The sequence below is a fragment of the Piliocolobus tephrosceles genome, chromosome 17 (genome assembly GCF_002776525.5).
Source record: "Piliocolobus tephrosceles isolate RC106 chromosome 17, ASM277652v3, whole genome shotgun sequence".
Lineage (NCBI taxonomy): Eukaryota > Metazoa > Chordata > Mammalia > Primates > Cercopithecidae > Piliocolobus > Piliocolobus tephrosceles.
This window is the reverse complement of record NC_045450.1, coordinates 53,309,581-53,328,128: the sequence shown is the minus strand read 5'-3', so window position 1 is coordinate 53,328,128 and position 18,548 is coordinate 53,309,581. Positions and strand designations below refer to the sequence as shown.

General features: G+C 47.5%; 1 pseudogene; it reads left to right on the top strand.

Moving 5' to 3' along the window:
- The first annotated feature begins 8,648 nt into the window (after positions 1-8,648).
- Positions 8,649-8,993, top strand: LOC111541229 (annotated as a pseudogene).
- The last annotated feature ends 9,555 nt before the right edge of the window (positions 8,994-18,548 follow it).

The window sequence follows — 18,548 nt, the reverse complement described above, 5'->3', positions numbered from 1 at the left end:
GATCGTGCCATTGCACTCCAGCCTGGGCAACAAGAGTAAAACTCTGTAAAAAAAAAAAAAAAAAAAAAAAAAAAAAAATTCGTCTGTGCATGTATACAGGTAAAATGGCCAAAGTGCTGCATTTGATTGGAAAATGGCTTCATTCTATAATATATTCTCTAATGATTTAGGATCAGAGGACTTTTCATTCTTCCAGACCTCGGCTCCTCTGTGGCCAATACAGTGTTTTCCAACCTGCTCCTTGTCCCAACCTGATTCTGAAATCTAGAAGGGCTTCTCTGGCCTGGGACCTGTTAGGGTGCACATGCCCAGCCTGCCTGGCCAGACCCCACCTTCCAGGGATCTTGTGTAAGGGCCATGGTGACAGAAATGACTGCAGTAAGCTCAGGGAAGGACAGGAGGCTCCCTAACCAATACCAAATGGGGCTGAGGGGACAGGAGGCTGCAGTGCCAGCTGACCCTGAGTGTTGGGAACCTTCACTGGGAAGAGAATGGCATCCACATTCTCTCATCAAAACCCTCTGGTGGGCCAGGCGTGGTGGCTCATGCCTGTAATAACAACACTTTGGGAGGCCGAGGCGGGTGGATCATTTGAGGTTAGGAGTTCCAGACCAGCCTGGCCAACATGGTGAAACCCCATCTCTACTAAAATACAAAAATTAGCCGGGCATGGTGGCCTGCACCTGTAATCCCAGCTACTCAGGAGGCTGAGGCAGGAGGAGAATCACTTTAACTGGGGAGGCAGAGGTTGCAGTAAGCCGAGATCACGCCACTGCACCCCAGCCTGGGCGACAGAGTGAGACTCCATCTCAAAAACAAACAAACAAACAAAACCCTCTGGTGTCAGGGAGGGCTATGGTGACCCTGGCCAGGTGGTGGGTGGCCAGGTGGGGGACTGTAATGGAGGGGATGGAGAGGTTAGAACTGACTCTGTGAAAAGTCTGCACTGCCCCCAGGAGACACTTATTCTAGCTCCCCACAGTGCAGAGGAGCACCCTAGCTTTCTGGTCTGGGAAGCTGGTCCCTCCAGGATGGGCATGTACCACTGGCTTCCAGATCCAAGCGGGAGGGTTTTCCCTAGAGGCCTGGCTCACAAGCCAGAGGCTACCCCAAGCCACTTGCAGTTAAGCCACCCTCACAAGCCAAATGGCAGCACTCCCAGGGATGCTGCGGTGCAGAGGCCGTGAGTCCAGGCTCCCCCAGGGGCCTTTCATGCTCCCCGGCACTGCTACTGGGTCATGTGCCTCCCCTGCCATTGGCATCTGGCCCAGCTTGGTTCAGCTGCAGGACTCCCATCTCTAGGAGCAAACATTTAGCTGGTACCTCAGGGGTTGAAAAAGGATGAAGAACTCTGGGCATAGGCACACAAAACTCAGCTGCTGCCGTAACCTAGACCTTAGGCCAGACTGGATGACTAGGCTTGTGTTTTATCCCAAGGACCCAGCCCCACCAGGCAGTAAGAGGAAGAGAACTCATGTTTATTGAGTACCCTACGTGCTGAGCACTGTGCTAGCCCCTTTACCTTCGTGTTCTCATTTAATCCTCCCAATCATGCCATGAGGTAGGCAAGGTTACACAGCAAGATCTGCCAACTTCTGTTTTACAGGATATAATTGTTGAAAACAAGCAAAAATGCTGGGTGAAACATGAAAAACACCTCATTAAAAGCAATGAAGAACTGGCAAGAGAAAAAGGAATAAGGTCAGAATCTAAGGAGAGGTAAGAACCTAGACAAGTAGGAAGCACTGAAGTCATTTTGGCTCTGTGGGTGTTCGCTGATATATAAGTGAGAACCTCAGGTTTTGTTTTTTTTTTTTGTTTGTTTGTTTGTTTTGTGTGTGTGTGTGTGTTTTGATATGGAGTCTTGCTCTGTTGCCCAGGCTGGAGTACAGTGGTGTGATCTCGGCTCACTGCAACCTCTGCCTCCCAGGTTCCAACAATTTTCACACCTCAGCCTCCTGAGTAGCCAGGATTATAGGTACATGCCACCATGCCCCGCTAAGTTTTGTGTTTTTAGTAGAGACAGGGTTTCACCATGTTGCCCAGGCTGGTCTCAAACTCCTGGCCTCAAGTGATCCGCCCCCCTCGGCCTCCCAAAGTGCTGGGATTACAGGCGTGAGCCACCACACCTAGCCAGAATCTCAGTTTTAATGATCTTGTGGGCCAGTGTGACAAATGTCAAATCTCAGGGCCTGTCCCCAGTGGGGAATCTATCAGGAGGCTCTCCTAGATTAAGCTGGCACCCTAACAGGTCTCCCTGCCTTGGGAATGCAAGAGAAGAGGGGAGGAGATGTCACTGAGATGTTGTAACCACAAGCTGGCCATCACTTAGATTGGTGGCCCAAGTTCACATCATTTGGGTGATTCATAAAACCTCTACTCATGAATTTAAAGTACCCCTGGGGCCAGGTGCAGTGGTTCATGCCTGTAATCCCAGCACTTTGGGAGGCCGAGGCAGGTGGATCATTTGAGGCCAGGAGTTCAAGACCAGCCTGGCCAACATGGTAAAACTCCATCTTTACCAAAAATATAAAAATTAGTCAGGTGTGATGGCATGTGTCTGTAATCCCAGCTACTCAGGAGGCTGAGGTAGAAGAATTGCTTAAACCCAAGAGGCAGAGGCTGCAGTGAGCTGAGATTGTGCCACTGCACTGCAGCCTGGGTGACAGAGCGAGACTCTGTCTCAAAAAGAAAAATAAAATAAAATAAAATAAAAAGGTACCCCTGGACTGCTAATGCCCCTGGCACCTGGCAGAGGGACCCATCATCCTTTCTGGGGAGAGGCATATTCATCCTAGGCCTCAGTTAAGTACCCACCAATAAGTTTTCAAATATACTCAGTGGTATATAAGCCCCAAATAAGCCAGGTACACAAGGAAACCTAAGAACCAGGAGAAACAACAGACAGCAGACATAGACCTACAACAACTTGAGATCATGGAATTATCTAGCATCGATTAGAAAACATACTTACCATGTGTAACAAAATAAAAGACAAGCTTGAAAATACCTGTTGGAAGTAGAAAACTATAAAGAGTGACCTAACAGATTTGAGAAGGAAGCAAATTTTCAGCAGTCTTGAGAAAGGGGTATATTTTTCAGAGGTGAAAAATATATCATAACTGAAATTTTAAAATGCAGTGGAAAGGACAGTTTGTGAGCTGGCAGATAGTTTAGAAAAAAGCAATGGGGGCCAGGCACAGTAGCTCATGCCTGTAATCCCAACACTTTGGAAGCCCGAGCTAGGCAGATCATTTGAGGTCAGGAGTTCAAGACCAGTCCGGCCAACGTGGTGAAACTCCGTCTCTACTAAAAGTACAAAAATTAGCTGGGTGTGGTGGCAGGCAGGAGCTGTAATCCCAGCTCCTCGGAAGGCTGAGGCAGGAGAATGACTTGAACCTGGGAGGCGGAGGTTGCAGTGAGCTGAGATCGGACCATTGCACTCCAGCCTGGGTGACAGAAACAGATTTTGTTTCAAAAAAAAAAAAAAAAAAAAATTGGCCAGGCGTGTTGGTGTGAGCTTGTAATTCCAGCTAATAGGGAGGCTGAGGCACGAGAATCACCTGAACCTGGGAGGCAGAGGTTGCAGTGAATCGAGATCACAACCACTGCACTCCAGCCTGGGCAACAGAGCAAGACTCTGTCTCAAAAAGAAAAAAGAAAAAAGCAATGGAAAACAGCACAGAGAGACCAAAAGACAAAATATATGGAAGAAAAGTTAAGAGACGTGGAAGAGATCGGCATATGATTAGTAGGAGTTTTAGGAGGAAAGAAGAGGGAGAATGGAGAGAGGCAATATGTGAAGAGATATTGGCTGAGAATTTTTCCAGAATTGATAAGACACACCATTCATAGATGTTAAGAAGCCTAAGGAATTCCTAGCAGGATTTTTAAAAAAGAAGAAAAGAAAGAAGTACGTATTTAAACGTGTATCGTAAATTGCAGAATACACACACATCACTCACATATGAGAGAGAGAGAGAAAACCAGAGGGAAAATGTCAGTATACCTTAGACTAACAGCTGATTTGTCAATCTCCACATAGAAAGGTAGGGAGGGATGACCTGACACCCTAGAATTCTTTTTCCAGTGAAAATATCTTCCAGAATGAGCACCAAACAAACATATTGTCAGAAAAACTAAAACTGAGAATATATAAATAGGGAACTCTTATTAAATGATATTCTAAAGGATGCACATTAGGTGGAAGGAAAGTGATCCCAAATGGAAGATCTAGGACGCAAGAAGGTATGAGGAGCTACGAAAATGGTAAATACGTGGGTAGAGCTAGGCAAACATGGACTATATAATATAATAATCACTCTAAGGTTTTCTGAAGTTACAACAAAACAAGAGATAATGAAAATACACAGAGTCAAGACGGGGGGAAACAGTTAAAATGCTTTAAGGTCTTGCAATACTGAAGAGGAAGGTAAAGTGATTGACTAACTTTAGACCTTGATAAGTATGCATGTAGTAATTTCCAGGGCAGCCACTAAAAAGATAAAGAAAAAGAAACACCATGTATAACTTTCAATTTGTAGAGGAGAAAAAAGACAATAATAAAAAAATTAATGCAAAAGAAAAATAAACAAGAAAAAGAAAAATGGCACAAAATAGAACAGTGGATTCAGGATCACGTAGTATGTGTGTGACAGAGACGGGCCTTGTTCCCTGTTCCACGGAGCTTTGGAAAGTTGTCCCCTACCCCTAGAGTACTCCAACTGTCTCCTACCCCTAGAGTACCCCAACTGTCTCCTGACACAGCCCCCAGCACTACTTGTCTACTGTACCTGTCTGAGCACCACCAGGCTTCACACCCACCGCTTCCTCTGCTCCCTCCTCAATGTTGGGATCCCTGAGGCCAGAGACTCAGACTATGGCAGGGACTTTTCCTGGGCGATGAGCTAATGACTATGTGTGGCCCTCTTAAGTGTCTGTACTTCTGTCACAGTCACCTGGGTTTTGCCTAACCCTGTCTTGAAGTTTGATACCTGCTAGTACTGTTGACCCACCTCCCCTCTCCTCTTTACCCCAGTTTTACTGGTGCCTGGGTTCTGAACTTGTAAGCTCTCACCTGGGCCTTTGCAACAGCCTTACAACTGGTCTTCCTGACGCCACCTGACTCTTCTGATCCACCCTTTTAGAATGCTGAGGCATTGCTGCTCTTTGGCTCAGAAATGATCCATACTATGAGAAGGCCCAGAGTCTGAACAGACAACATTAACAATGATCATCTGTTGGGCACTTACTGTATGCAGGCACCTACTGTGCACATCACAAGCAATATCTTCACTTACTCCTTACAGCTACCTTTTGAGTTGGTTTTACTGATGAGGAAACTGAGGCTTTGAGAGAGGAACCAACTTGCCCAAGGTTGCCCATCTATGAAGCAGTAAAGCTAGATCTATGTGTCTGACTCAGAGAGGTCATGCCCATAAAGCATTAAGTTGGCTTTCAAGGATGTTGATAAATTGATCCCAAGCCAATATCTTAGCCTCATCATCCCTATATTCACCTATATTAGGCAACACAGGCCATTCATTGTCCCCTGAGCATGCCCTGGTTGATCTCCACTCCCTACCTTTGCTCACAGACATTCCTCCTCCTGAAATTTCCTTCTCTCGTTTCTATACTTCCAGAAGTCTTGTCCTCAATGTCTCCTCCCCAGGGAAGATCTCCTTCCTTTAATGATTGTCAGAGCCTTGCATCACACTCAAGCATGTTCATGTGTCACCTTCTCTAGTGGGCAGCAAGTTAATTGGGAGCCGAGACCAAGCCTGATTCATTCTCAGCTCCTCAGAAGTGCCCCGTACTGTGCATGGCATGCATGTTTTCTGAATTCTTTCAATTCAGTTCACGCAGACAGGTAGAAGCTGCACACAAGCAGATCCTTTCCCCAGCAGCACAGCTTAGAGGATGTGGCACATTTTACGGAGCTTGGCACGTGGGGCATTTGTGCATGTGCTGTGTAATCATCCCAGCCACACACCCTTTCTGTGTATGGTGCAAAGGAGACATTCTTGGGGCAGAGGCGCTCCCGGGAGGTGTAAGCTCTAAGCTCAGGACCTCTTTTCGGTGGACACTCTTATTTCTCTTACTTTCAGAAATGAACGCCAGCTTTATTAACCCCAAGCCCCCATCCCGGACAGGGGCATGCATCTCACTGTCAGTGTCCTTCCCAGAACTTATAGGAAAACTGTAAACTGCAGCTTGCAAACCTCCCACCTTCTCCTGCCAAAACTTGGACCTGGGTAAATCACACTGAGACAATCCATACTGGCTGGGGGCAGTGGCTCACACCTGTAATGCCAGCACTTTGGGAGGTCAAGGTGGGTGGATTGCCTGAGCTCAGGAGTTCGAGATCAGCCTGGGAAACATGGGGAAATCCCATCTGTACTAAAAATACAAAAAAATTAGCCAGGCATGGTGGTGCTCACCGGTAGTCCCAGCTACTTGGGAGGCTACTTGAACCAGGGAGGCGGAGGTTGCAGTGAGCCAAGATCACATCACTGCACTCCAGCCTGGGCAACAGAGCAAGACTCTGTCTCAAAAACAACAACAATAACAATCCATATATATTTGGGCGGTGTGGAGGATGCCAGATGAAGAGGAGATATGATGGAATGAGGAAGAGTCAGACCTGTCTGTGCCCAGGAGTTTACAATTTAAGTGGGAAGATAAGACACATGGGAAAGCTATGCAGAGGGAAATGAGATGATGCTTAATTACCAGTTTCAGGTCACAGGTGAAGAGGTTTTGCAAGACTGAGCCTTGGAGACAGGCTTAGCACATGGAAGGGTGGCCAAGCCTGAGGGGTGACAGGGCAGGAAACAGGCCTGCCCACCTCACAGAAACTGGGATCCAAGCTGGGTCTTGGTCCCCTGAGAGGAAGGCATTCACACATGCAGAGCTGAGGGCTAGGAGAAGGGTATGCACCTGGTAAAGCGTGTGAGTGTCCACCCGGGCTGGGTGGACAGAGACCCGAATGAAAAGGCTGGGGAAAAGGTTGGAAATTGGCCAGGTTGAGAAAATTAGGTCCTGAAGGGGTCAGCAAGGCATTGTGGAGGGCCTGCTGCAAGCAGAACTGAAGGAAGGTACATCCAGGCAGCCTTTACTTCCTCTCCTCCACAGCCTTGGTGCTGTGAACTAACACCCAAACCCTCCAGGAGCACTTCCTTTCTAGACCCAGCAAAGGGCAGACGAAAAAAATAAAAGCCTGGATCCATTTGAAAAGGGGCCAACCAGCCCCTCCCAAACCTAGTTCTTTGACTTGCACCCAAGACTTAAATACACCCTTTGAAACTCCTCATCCATTGAAGTTCCTTTCCTTTGAAACCATAAAAGAATGTAGGGCTGCATTTTGCCTTGGTGGTAGGAAAATTCCACATGCAACTTGCAGCATTTACAGGGTGGAGACTTCTGTCCTGGGAGCAGGAGGCCTGAGCCAGGCCTTTCCACAACAGTGACAGCCAGGGGCCTGGCAGTGCAGCCCAGAGGTCGAGGCATGTTCTGGAGTCAGGTCCTGTGTGATAAGCCAGTTGAGTGACCTTAAGCAGGCCACTGGATCTTGTGAAATCCCAGTTTTCTCATTCCTAAGGTGAAGACAACATCTGCCCTCACTCTGGAAGGCTGCATACCTTTCATGCACAGGGGTGTATGCACGTGCCAACAAGGGTATCAGGCCAGCTGACATCTGGTTGGTTTTCTCTCCCTATGGGAACTTCCATATCCTTTGGCAGTCACTGCTGCAGATGAATATATGGGATGGCAAATTGCCACCAGAAATAAACAGCCGTCAACAGTAGAATGGCCTCAAAGGTATGCCATCTAGTCTTTGCCTCTGTGACCAATACCAAATGAGGCTCCATGACATCCAGAGCAGGGTGAGAGGGATCTCTGTCCTCACCAAGTGCTTAAGTGTACAGCAGGAGGTCAGAGGCTGAAGAATGTATTATAGGAGACATCAGAGACTGGAATAGATGGCAGCTTCATGAAGAGGTGGAGACAGAGGTGTAGTGGGGAGAGGGCAGAATACTGACTCAGAGCACCAGGAATCTTAAAAAGAAAATGGCTGAACCGAGACCCTTACCTCATACCATAGACAACAATTAACTCAAAATGAATCATGGACCTAAATGTAAGAACTAAAACTATAAAACAACCAGAAGAGAACATAGGAGAAATTCTTTGTGGCCTTGGATTTACAAAGATTTCCTAAAAGTACACAAAAAGCACACGCTGTAAAGATAAACATCAATACCTTGATCTAAAAATCATCATCATGATTTAAAACTTTTGTGGGCCGGGTACAGTGGCTCATGCCTGTAATCCTAGCATTTTGGGTGGCCGAGTGGGTGGATCACTTGAGGGCAGGAGTTCAAGACCAACCTGGCCAACATGGTGAAATCCTGTCTCCACTAAAAATACAAAAATTAGCTGGGTGTGGTGGCACGCACCTGTAATCCCAGCTACTCAGGAAGCTGAAGCACAAGAATTACGTGAACTCTGGAGCTGAGATCATGCCACTGCACTCCAGCCTAGGCAACAGAGTAAGAATCCATCTCAAAAAAATAAAAATAAAAATAGCTTCCTGCCATCTTGGATCATGTGGAAGCCTACTGGGAACAGGACTTCTAAAAGAAAATATGTCTGGAAGGCTGTGGTCCAAGGCCATTTTTGCTGGGTATAAGCGGGGTCTCCAGAACCAAAGGGAGCACACAGCTCTTCTTAAAATTAAAGATGATTATGCCCGAGATGAAACAGAATTCTATTTGGACAAGAGACGCAACTATGTATACAAAGCAAAGAACAACACAGTGACTCCTGGCGGCAAACAAAACAAAACCAGAGTAATCTGGGGAAAGGTAACTCAAGCCCATGGAAACAGTGGCATGTTTCATACCAAGTTCCGAAGGAATCATCCTGCTAAGGCAGGAAGCCTGTTATGGGGACACAGAATCCGAGTGATGCTGTACCCCTCAAGGATTTAAACTAATGAAAAGTCAATAAATAAAGATGGATTTGTGCTCTTGTAAAAAATAAATAAAATAAAATAAAAATAAAAAAGATTTAAAACTTTTGTGCTTCAAAATGCACTGCTACAAAAATGAAGAAGTATGGGCCAAGTGCAGTGGCTCACACCTGTAGTCCCAGCACTTTGGGAGGCCGAGGTGGGAGGATCACTTGAGGTCAGGAGTTCAAGGCCAGCCTGGCCAACATGGTAAAACCCCGTCTCTACTAAAAGTACAAAAATTAGCCAGGTGTGGTCGTGGGCACCTGTAATCCCAGCTACTTGGGAGGCTGAGGCATGAGAATCTCTTGAACCCAGAGGCAGAGGTTTCAGTGAGCTGAGATGGTGCCATTGCATTCCAGCCTGGGAGACAGAGCGAAACTGTCTCAAAATACAAAAACAAAACCAATAAAAAGGGTAAAGAACTTGAAGAGACACTTCACCAAACAAGATGTCTGGATGGCAAGTAAGCATATGAAAAGATGCTCAACATCATTAGTCATTAGAGAAGTACAAATTAAAATTACAATGAGATACTACTACACACCCACTAGAATGGCTAAAATTAAAAAGACTGACCATACCTTGTGTTGACAAGGATATAGAGCAGCTGCAGCTCTCATAAACAGCTGGTGTGGATAGAAAATGGTTCAACCACTTTGGAAAACAGTTGGCAGTTTCTTTAAAAGTTGAACATACAGCCGGGCGCAGTGGCTCACGCCTGTAATCCTAGCACTTTGAGAGGCCGAGGTGGGTGGATCACGAGGTCAGGAGATCGAGACCATCCCGGCTAACACGGTGAAACCCTGTCTCTACTAAAAATACAAAAGATTAGCCAGGTGTGGTGGCAGGTGCCTATAGTCCCAGCTACTTGGAAGGATGAGGCAGAAGAATGGCATGAACCTAGGTGGTGGAGCTTCCAGTGAGCTAAGATCGTGCCACTGCACTCCAGCCTGGGCGACAGAGCAAGACTCGGTCTCAAAAAAAAAAAAAAAAAGTTGAACATATGCCAGTCATTCGATTTCTAGGTACTTTGCCAAGAGAAATAAAAGCATATATTCACAAAAATACTTGTACATGAACAGTCATAGCAACTTTATTTGTAACAGCCCCCAAACTAGAAAGAACTCAAAGTCCACTGACTAATGAATGGATAGACAAATTGTGGTATATTCATATAATGGAATACTACTCAGCAATAGAAAGGAACAAACTGTTTATACAATGATATGAATGAGCCTTAAAACAATGACATTGAGTGAAAGAAGACAGACCCAAAAAAGTGCACATACTGCATGATTCTACATACATACAATTCTAGAAAATGTGAACTAATCCATAGTGACTGACAGCAGATCAGTAGTTGACTGGGGGCAGGAGGGCAGCAAGCAGGGATTTCCATGGGTACAAGGAAATGAGTGATGGAGATGGTCATTGTCCACTGTGGTGTTGGTTTCACAGGGGCAGACATATGTCAAAAATCCATCAAAGTGTGCAGTTTACTGTATATCAATTATGCTCAATAAAGCTGTGCAAAAGAAGGAGGAGGGGAGGGAGGCAGCAGTTCTTGGCCCCAGGGGAACAACCAGTCACTCCTTAGGGTTTGTCTACAGAATCTATGAATTCACTCTCCTTTACTACCCAGGGGTTCTTTACCAACTCAGTTACACCTCCCCAACTTGTCCCAGGTTCTTTGAGGGCAGGGATTGTGCCTTCTGTATCAAGTCTCTCCTGTTGAGAAAGTAGATAATGGCAATGATGAGGCAGCTTCCGTGGGTGGTAGGAGAGGGGCCGGTCTATCACTAGGACCAGGGCTGATCACATCTGGATCTTGGGGGAGTCTACCCAACTGTCGGGCAATAACACCACTGTCATTTCTACCTTGTTTGTGGAATTCATGGTGACTCACTCCAGGAAGACTCCCAACCCTGCTGAGGAACAGGATAAGGCAGAGGTGAGATGGTGAGCCATACTTGACTCTGAAGGAACTGAACCCCCAGGGCTCACCCTTCAAGTTGGGGCTGTCGGACAAGACGATCCTTATGTAATCTACAGAGAACCATTTACTTCTGGAGCGAGGAAGCCGATGCTGTGTGCAAGGTGCTCCTCCAAACCTGCTGAACGTAGATTCCAATCTTTACCACACTGACCTGATTGAAGTCTCTGTGGTCTGTGGTCACTATCATTCTGGTTGAGGCACCCCGAGGCTGACAACCTCACTAAGCCAGAGCTGGAGCTCTCCCTTCTAGAAGCCAGGCCAGAATCCTGCATGGCCACCAAGTCTTGACTTTCAGAGGCCAAACACTTGATTCAACATGATGAAGCTCATTTCTGTTGCATTCAAGCACCATGAGGGCCTTCGGTAGTGATGGTTCCCATAGATTTGTGTAAACCAAAGTATGGACTAGCTTACATATGCAATCCTTCACTTTGATGCTGGTCCTGCCAACCTCTATGATCTGCCCTCACCCCTGTGGATTTTCCTTGATAGCGTTACTCTTATTAAAGAAAAGCTTGATTCAAAAATCCAACCACATGGGCTGGTTCGAAGGTAGTGTGTTATCTCAGTTGATTGCTCACTGTCAGTTACAGGTTGAACTCCTTGTTCTACTCTTTCCCCCTTCTTGCCACTGCACTTGACTAGTTTAAAAAAAAATCCAACCAAAAAATGGACTTATGTGTTGGGTTATATGACACTTATATGACAAAGGAATAAGTCATTTGATGAATAAATGTCCTGGGTGTTCCTTTAAATCAGACACTTGAGCCAGGCACGGTGGCTTAGGTCTGTAATCCCAGCACTTTGGGAGGCCGAGGCAGCTGTATCACCTGAGGTCAAGAGTTTGAGACCAGCCCAGCCAATATGGTGAAACCGCATCTCTACTAAAAATACAAAAATTATCTTGGTGTGGTAGCAGCGCCTGTAATCCTAGCTACTCGGGAGGCTGAGACATTAGAATCGCTTGAACCTGGGAGGCAGAGGGTGCGGCGAGCCAAGATGGTGCTACTGCACTCCAGCCTGGGCGAAAGAGTGAGACTCCATCTCAAAAAATAAGTAATTAATTAATTAATTAATCACACAGTCTCTCATGGGCATTCACAAAATAATCTGGTTTGTGGAAATTCCCTGCAGGAGGATTTTCAAATGTGCCTGGGAAGTAAGGTGATACGTCTAGTGAGAGCCATCCTTTCCTCTGGGCCCTGCTAGGGCTCCATTTCCTCAGGAAGTTCCCCTGACTTTGAAAGGGGCCAAGCTGCAGAGCGGGGAGAAGGGCGTGTGTGGCAGAGATCTGCACTTCCTCTCTAGGCCATTCTTGGTGCCCCACTGACCTCCAACGACTCCACAGAACTTGCCCTGCTCTCCAGCCTGGCACAGTGGCTCCGTAGACTTTGAGCTCACCTCCCACGCTCCCAGGCACTCCTAACCGAGCTCAGCCCCTCAAATGGTGGGAAAGGTCTGTTGTTTAGATCGCGCATCCATTAGACACCAGGTGACACCACTTGGCCAAGTAACCTAGCAAATCCTGCTGATGCATTTTAATTGAAACCATGTGCCCAGAATGGCCACCCCAGTGAGCAAGGCAAAATGAAGTGGCTTCTCCCCAGGATGAGCACCTACACAAGGCACAGCACAATGCCACAGCACACATCTCCCCAGTACAAATGCACTTGTATCTTAACAGAAGAGCTCTCCTGGCCACTGCAACTGGGGACACAAGGGTGTGAAAATGAGCAGGGCACTAAGGCCAACTGCAGAGTCAGATGGAGGAGGACATAGGCATAGGCATCTGAGATCTAAGACCGATCCTTGGAGCCCTGAGGCAAGCTGTGAATCCCACACTGGTGTGTGCATCTAAGTGGCACCAGGTGGAGGGGAATCACGGTTCTGACCCTGAGACCACCCACCTCCTTGATGGGAGCTCAGGCTCCTATCCAAATAGTTACGGTGTGCCCACTAAGTGCTGACACTGTGGACTCAGTGGCAAACAAAGACAAGCCCTTGCCCTCAAGTTTTCACAGCTTCATCTCTGTGGCATCAGCCCTGAGATATCATGAAGCAAGAGCAGGGCTGGCCAGATTGGGTGCTAAAAGTGGCTCAGGTAGAACTGCAGAACTCCATCTCTTAGTGAAGGGAGAGACAACTCAGGATAGGACAGGACAGGGCCAGACATTCTCAACTGAAGCCACTGAGACCTTGGCCAAAACCAAACAGGGACATGTGTTTGAATTCTGGCTGGGATCAGAAAGCAGCCAAGGCTGGCCAAGCTTCAAGAGGGCCTGAACCAAGTCGCAGGTCACATCAGAGCTTCTTCTAAAAGGGCAGCTCCTATAGCAGCCTAGGGCCAGAGGTGCAGCGGCCTGGGCTGGGAGCAAAGGCTGGGCTTGCAGGGAAGAGCAAGAGTGTACAAGTGAGTGGAGAGATTCAGAAGGTGGCCTGATAGGTGGCAGAGGAGGAGCAACCCTAGTGGGCATAGAGGTGACAGCAAAGGATGGGGCCATGCTGTGCATCACAGCCCCGGGGGCAGACCCTAGTCAGAACTGTGGCTCCACGCTACCTTCCCACAAGTCCCCATCTGAGATGCTCGGAAGCCAGAGCCCCTCAGCTGCTCCAGCTGGCCTCTGGCTTCTGCTTTTCACTCACCACCTCCCTCCTAGTCACCCTTTATAGGCTTCAGCCTTCTTGGCTGTGTCACCTGTGTCCAGGCTGTGGACCCCACATCAGGGTTGGGCTTCCTTGGTTTGGCTCTCGGGTAGCCCCATGTCCAGCTGTCTCTCCCGTCTTCTGTCTATTGGGGTCCCACCTGACCCAAGTCTGGCCTCACCCCACACCTACCTGACAAAGTATGAGGTTCGCTGGTGGTTCCTGACAAGGCTTTCCATGATCCCACTTTTTAAATTATTATTTTTATTATTATTTTTGAGACAGAGTCTTGCTCTGTGCCCCAGGCTGGAGTGCAGTGGCACGATTTCAACCCCTGGTTTAAAGCGATTCTCCCACCTCAGTCTCTCAAGTAGCTGGGACTACAGGTGTGCACCACGCCCAGCTAATTTTTGTATTTTTAGCAGAGACAGGGTTTTGCTATGTTGCCCAGACTGGTCTCAAACTCCTGAGCTCAAGTGATCCATCTGCCTCAGCCTCCCAAAGTGCTGGGATTACAGGTGTGAGCCACTGCGCCTGGCCCTATTATTATTATTTGAGACAGGGCCTCACTCTGTGTGATCATAGCTCATTACAGCCTCCACCTCCTGGGCTCAAGCAATCCTCCCACCTCAGCTTCCCTAAGTGCTGGGATTACAGGTGAGAGCCATTGCTCTGGGACCTCGACCCCACTTGACGTGGGATGGTCCAGACAGGAACAAGGAGTATGTGGCTCTAGAGAAGAGGGCAAAATGCAGGAAATCAGAAGGTTGACACTTCGGTAAGAAACCAGGGACCACTCAGGAGCTGGGTCTGGAGGCGCCCCAGGTCTGCTGGGCAGGCATGAGCTAGAAGCAGGTTTGGCTCCAGATTCAAGAGACAGAGTTCTGAGGGCAATCAAGGCTGGGGGCTGGGGAGCCTCCTGGAGACCCCAGGAGCTGAACGAAAGGTGTCGGGAGTGTCTAAGCTGAGGTTGGGGCCAGGAATCTGAAAGACTGCAGGGAACTAGGCAAGTGGCTGGGGACAACTGTCAAACTTGGCATCTTCCTCACCTGGGCTTACTGTCTTCCTGTCCCTCAGCATCTCAGAAACGCTGCTGATCCCTGAAGGGTCGTGGCCATACAAGCCAGAGAGGTGGAAGAGGCTGGCACGGGGAAGAGCCACAGTGACCATGGGAGCTCACCTTGTAGCCCTGGCTGGACAGGATCATCCCCAGGGCATGTCAGCCCTGGGGTCTTCAGAAAGTCCCTTAGCTCCTACAGGCCACAGAGACACAGCAAGTCTTGTTCTAAGGAATTTCAGGTGAACTGCTCCCACCTATTCACCCCAAATCTAGAATAAAGTTGGGGTGAGACATGAGACAAATACTCAAGATCCCAAGATCTCAAGTATCAGTGAGTGAATTTAGTTTGGGGAAACATATAATCTATTCCCAAGGAAAATGTGGCTCCAAGGCTCCTAACAAATGAGAATGACGCCAAGATACCAACACCCAGCAGTCCTACAAGTGGCATCTACAACCATTTGCAGCTGCATGGCCCATGCTGACTGGAGCAAAGGCTGCCAGAAGCCCAGTGCGGGAGCCACACTCTGCCACACAGTCTGCTGTGGGGTCCTGGGCAGATCACTTCTCCCTGGTCTCGGGTTCCTGATCAGCAGGACACTGGCAGCTCTTGTCAGGCTGCATGGGGGAGCCTCACCCACTGAACACGGCTCACTCCCAGAGGGCTGAGCTCTGGGGACAGGCTGTCAGGGCCATTCACCTTCTTCCGTCAGATGAACTGAACTTCCCCTAAAGCTCTGCAGCTGGGGGAGCCTCAGCCATCACAGAGCACTCAGGGACTGCCTCCAAAAACTGCCAATTCTCTCCACGTGATCAAATGGAGTGACCAAGGACAACTGAAAGGAGAACAAAGAAAGGAGAACCAGACTAGAGGCATACATGCCCTCAGAGAACACGCAGCTTCCTCCCGCAGACCACAGGGCTCAGTAGCACCCGATTCCCTGCTGTTATCGAGAGGGACAGAGTGGTGTAAGCTGGATGGGCCCTGCAGCTTCTCCACTTGTGGCACTGGCCAAGTGACTACCCTGCCCCGCACCTCAGCTTCCCCACCTGCCAAGTGGCATGGTTGTGAGGATAAAATAAGAATGTGTATTAAACAAAGGTCACGTAACACACACCCTACGAGTGTAACTTCCAGGCTTCCCTTCTGACCACACCATCACTCCACCTCCAAGCAGGGCCAGCAACCGCTCTGTCGCTCTCAGTTTATCAAAACACAAATTAGAAGTCTGTCTCCCCAGGCTGTCAGAGGAAATGGTTAAGAACTGTAAACACATGTAGCTGCATTTTGAATAACAAAAACATGGGTGTCCCGTGTTGCTTCCTTTACAATCTATTATTTTTTCTGCAAACGCTACCACTAACGGCACAGAACGTAGCATTTTGGAAAGTTTTAGTGGCTAGGAATAGCAAAAAAAAAAAAACAACAACAAAAAAAAAAAACCTACATCAGCCCCAATTACTTTAAAAGATGAAGAAAAGAAAAACAAAACAAAACAAAACAAATTTATTTTAGAAATGCCGTTCTTTGGGCAAATATTGATTTTAAAACAGCAAGAATATTTACACACACACTAAACAGGATTTCTGCTACAAAATCTTTAGCTGCTGAATCTCAGGAAATCCTGGAGTTATTTTCAAATTTTTCATTCTGACACAAAGCCAATTTCAGTTCACGTTAAGAAGAGATTGCCTTCTACTCATATGAAACAATATGAAATTGATTTTTCTATTCTCGATAATATTTGTTGAGAAAATAGTCTTATAGTTTTAAAAACAAATCTGGAAATATTTTGAAAGTAACTTTACACTATTTCTTAATATGACATTATTATTTTGATTGGAATATAGTTTCATTAGTCAAAAATCACCTTTACTTTTACCAGTGATTATCATGCTCACTTCATGTTTCACTACATTAGACAAGGAGCCACACAATGGATCAGCGAAACAGAGCGTTAGCCAGCTTAGTCTGTAGTGGGATTTCTGCACTTTTCCATCAAATTGTTTTAAACATTGTTTTGGTACCCAAAGCCTTAGTGACATGACTGTAACCATCACGAACAAAACTATTATTACACTACAGAAACAAAGGGAAGAATTAGGTTAAATGGCTGAGGCCACTGAGGAGAAAGGGACAAATACAAACTCCAAATAGACACAAACAATTATTTGGGGATCTTTTTGCAGAAACCATGACACCTGTGCCAGTGAAACTCAATACACACACACCAGGGCCTCCAGTGAATCCAGGTTATCACAGGCGAGGGGGTCTTGGGCACTGGGTCTGAGGAGTGAGTGAATCAGGCAGCTGCACAGGACGCTGAGCTTGAAGTTTAATGCTCTTCAGTCACCATCTCGAAATCCTTAATAATTCTATCATTGAGTTTGTGTTTTCTAAGTGATATCTGATGGGACAACACCTAGCAAAGAAAAGGAAGTAGGTATCTGAATTGAGGCAGGTGTGACTTGCGCCTTTTCCTTTGGTTAGAAATACGTTGCATGCTGGTACAAATGTACAGCCTTTACAGCAACTTGGTATTAACCAGTAAAATTCACGTGCCAGGAGCTGGGAGCCTCCATTCACTTGAGGTCCTACCTCCCTCCACCTCCCCACCTCCCTGGGACAAGTTCCGGGCCACCTGCCCCTCCACCCAGTGACTGCACCCATCCTGGCATGGGTCTGGGTGCAGATACGGGAAGGATCAGGGTTGGGCGTCTGTGTGAAGTGATGCTGCTCAGCCTTCCTGCCCATCGGCTTCCCTCTGTGAGCTTTTTAGTGAGAGGAGGTGTGAATGTGACCAGTGGCTGCTCAGCAGAGGGCAGAGCCTCAGGCACTGAGAGGATCTGCACTTGAGCTATAAGGATCTCTTGTGCCCGAGGGAGAGCAGCATTAAATAGCAAATTTTAAAAACCCACCATACAAGTAGAGAGAGAGACTGCGGGGAAAAGAAAAAGCTTTTTCCTGCTTTGTGAACAAGGGGCGTTACATTTTCATTGGCACTGGGTTCCACATATTATGTAGCTGGCCGTGGAAGCAGGCACTTAGAGAGAAAGTGCCAATCCTGGAAAAGAGCCTCGCTGTAGGGTGTGGGGACTTCTCCCAGCAGGGCTCAAGCAAGAAGGCTGATAAACAGCACTGAGGGCCCAAGTGAGGGTGGAACCAGGCATGGGGAGTCTGGTATCATTTTCACATAGTTGTGTGGAAGGTTCAACCATCACCTAGCAACCTGGTAGCAAAGAAAAGGAAGTAGGTATCTGAATTGAGGCAGGCAGGGCTTGTGCCTTTTCCTTTGGCTAGAATGTTGGGGACGATGTTGCATGCCAGTAGGAACGTACAGCCTTTGGGAGCAACATGGCATTAACCAGTAAAATTCAAGATGCACATAGACCCTGGAGAAATCCCTGCATGTGTGCAAGAGGAGACCAGCATGAGAGTGTTATGGCAGCAGTATGGGAAATACCTCAAAACTGGAAACAATCTTAATGTTCATCAAGAGAATGGAGATGGGAGCGTATCCATGCAGCAGGAAACCATAGAGCTATGAAGACAAATCAATCAGAGCTCCATGTGTCAGCATGGAAGACTCTGGAATATAATATGGAGCAGACCTGTGGGCACCCAGCCTTTACAGGCCACAGTTTTATGTCCCCCAGGTTGGCTGAGTCTTGGAGCAGGGAAAGGCCTGGCCTCCTGTGGGGTAATGTGGGAGTCAGCTACAAGACCTACCTACATCCAGTCCACCAAGGGCCCAATGCCTGAGTTTCCACCATTAAAATCTGTTCCTTTGGGTCAAGGCTACGTGCTCTGTAGGCAATCAGAGAGACCAGTG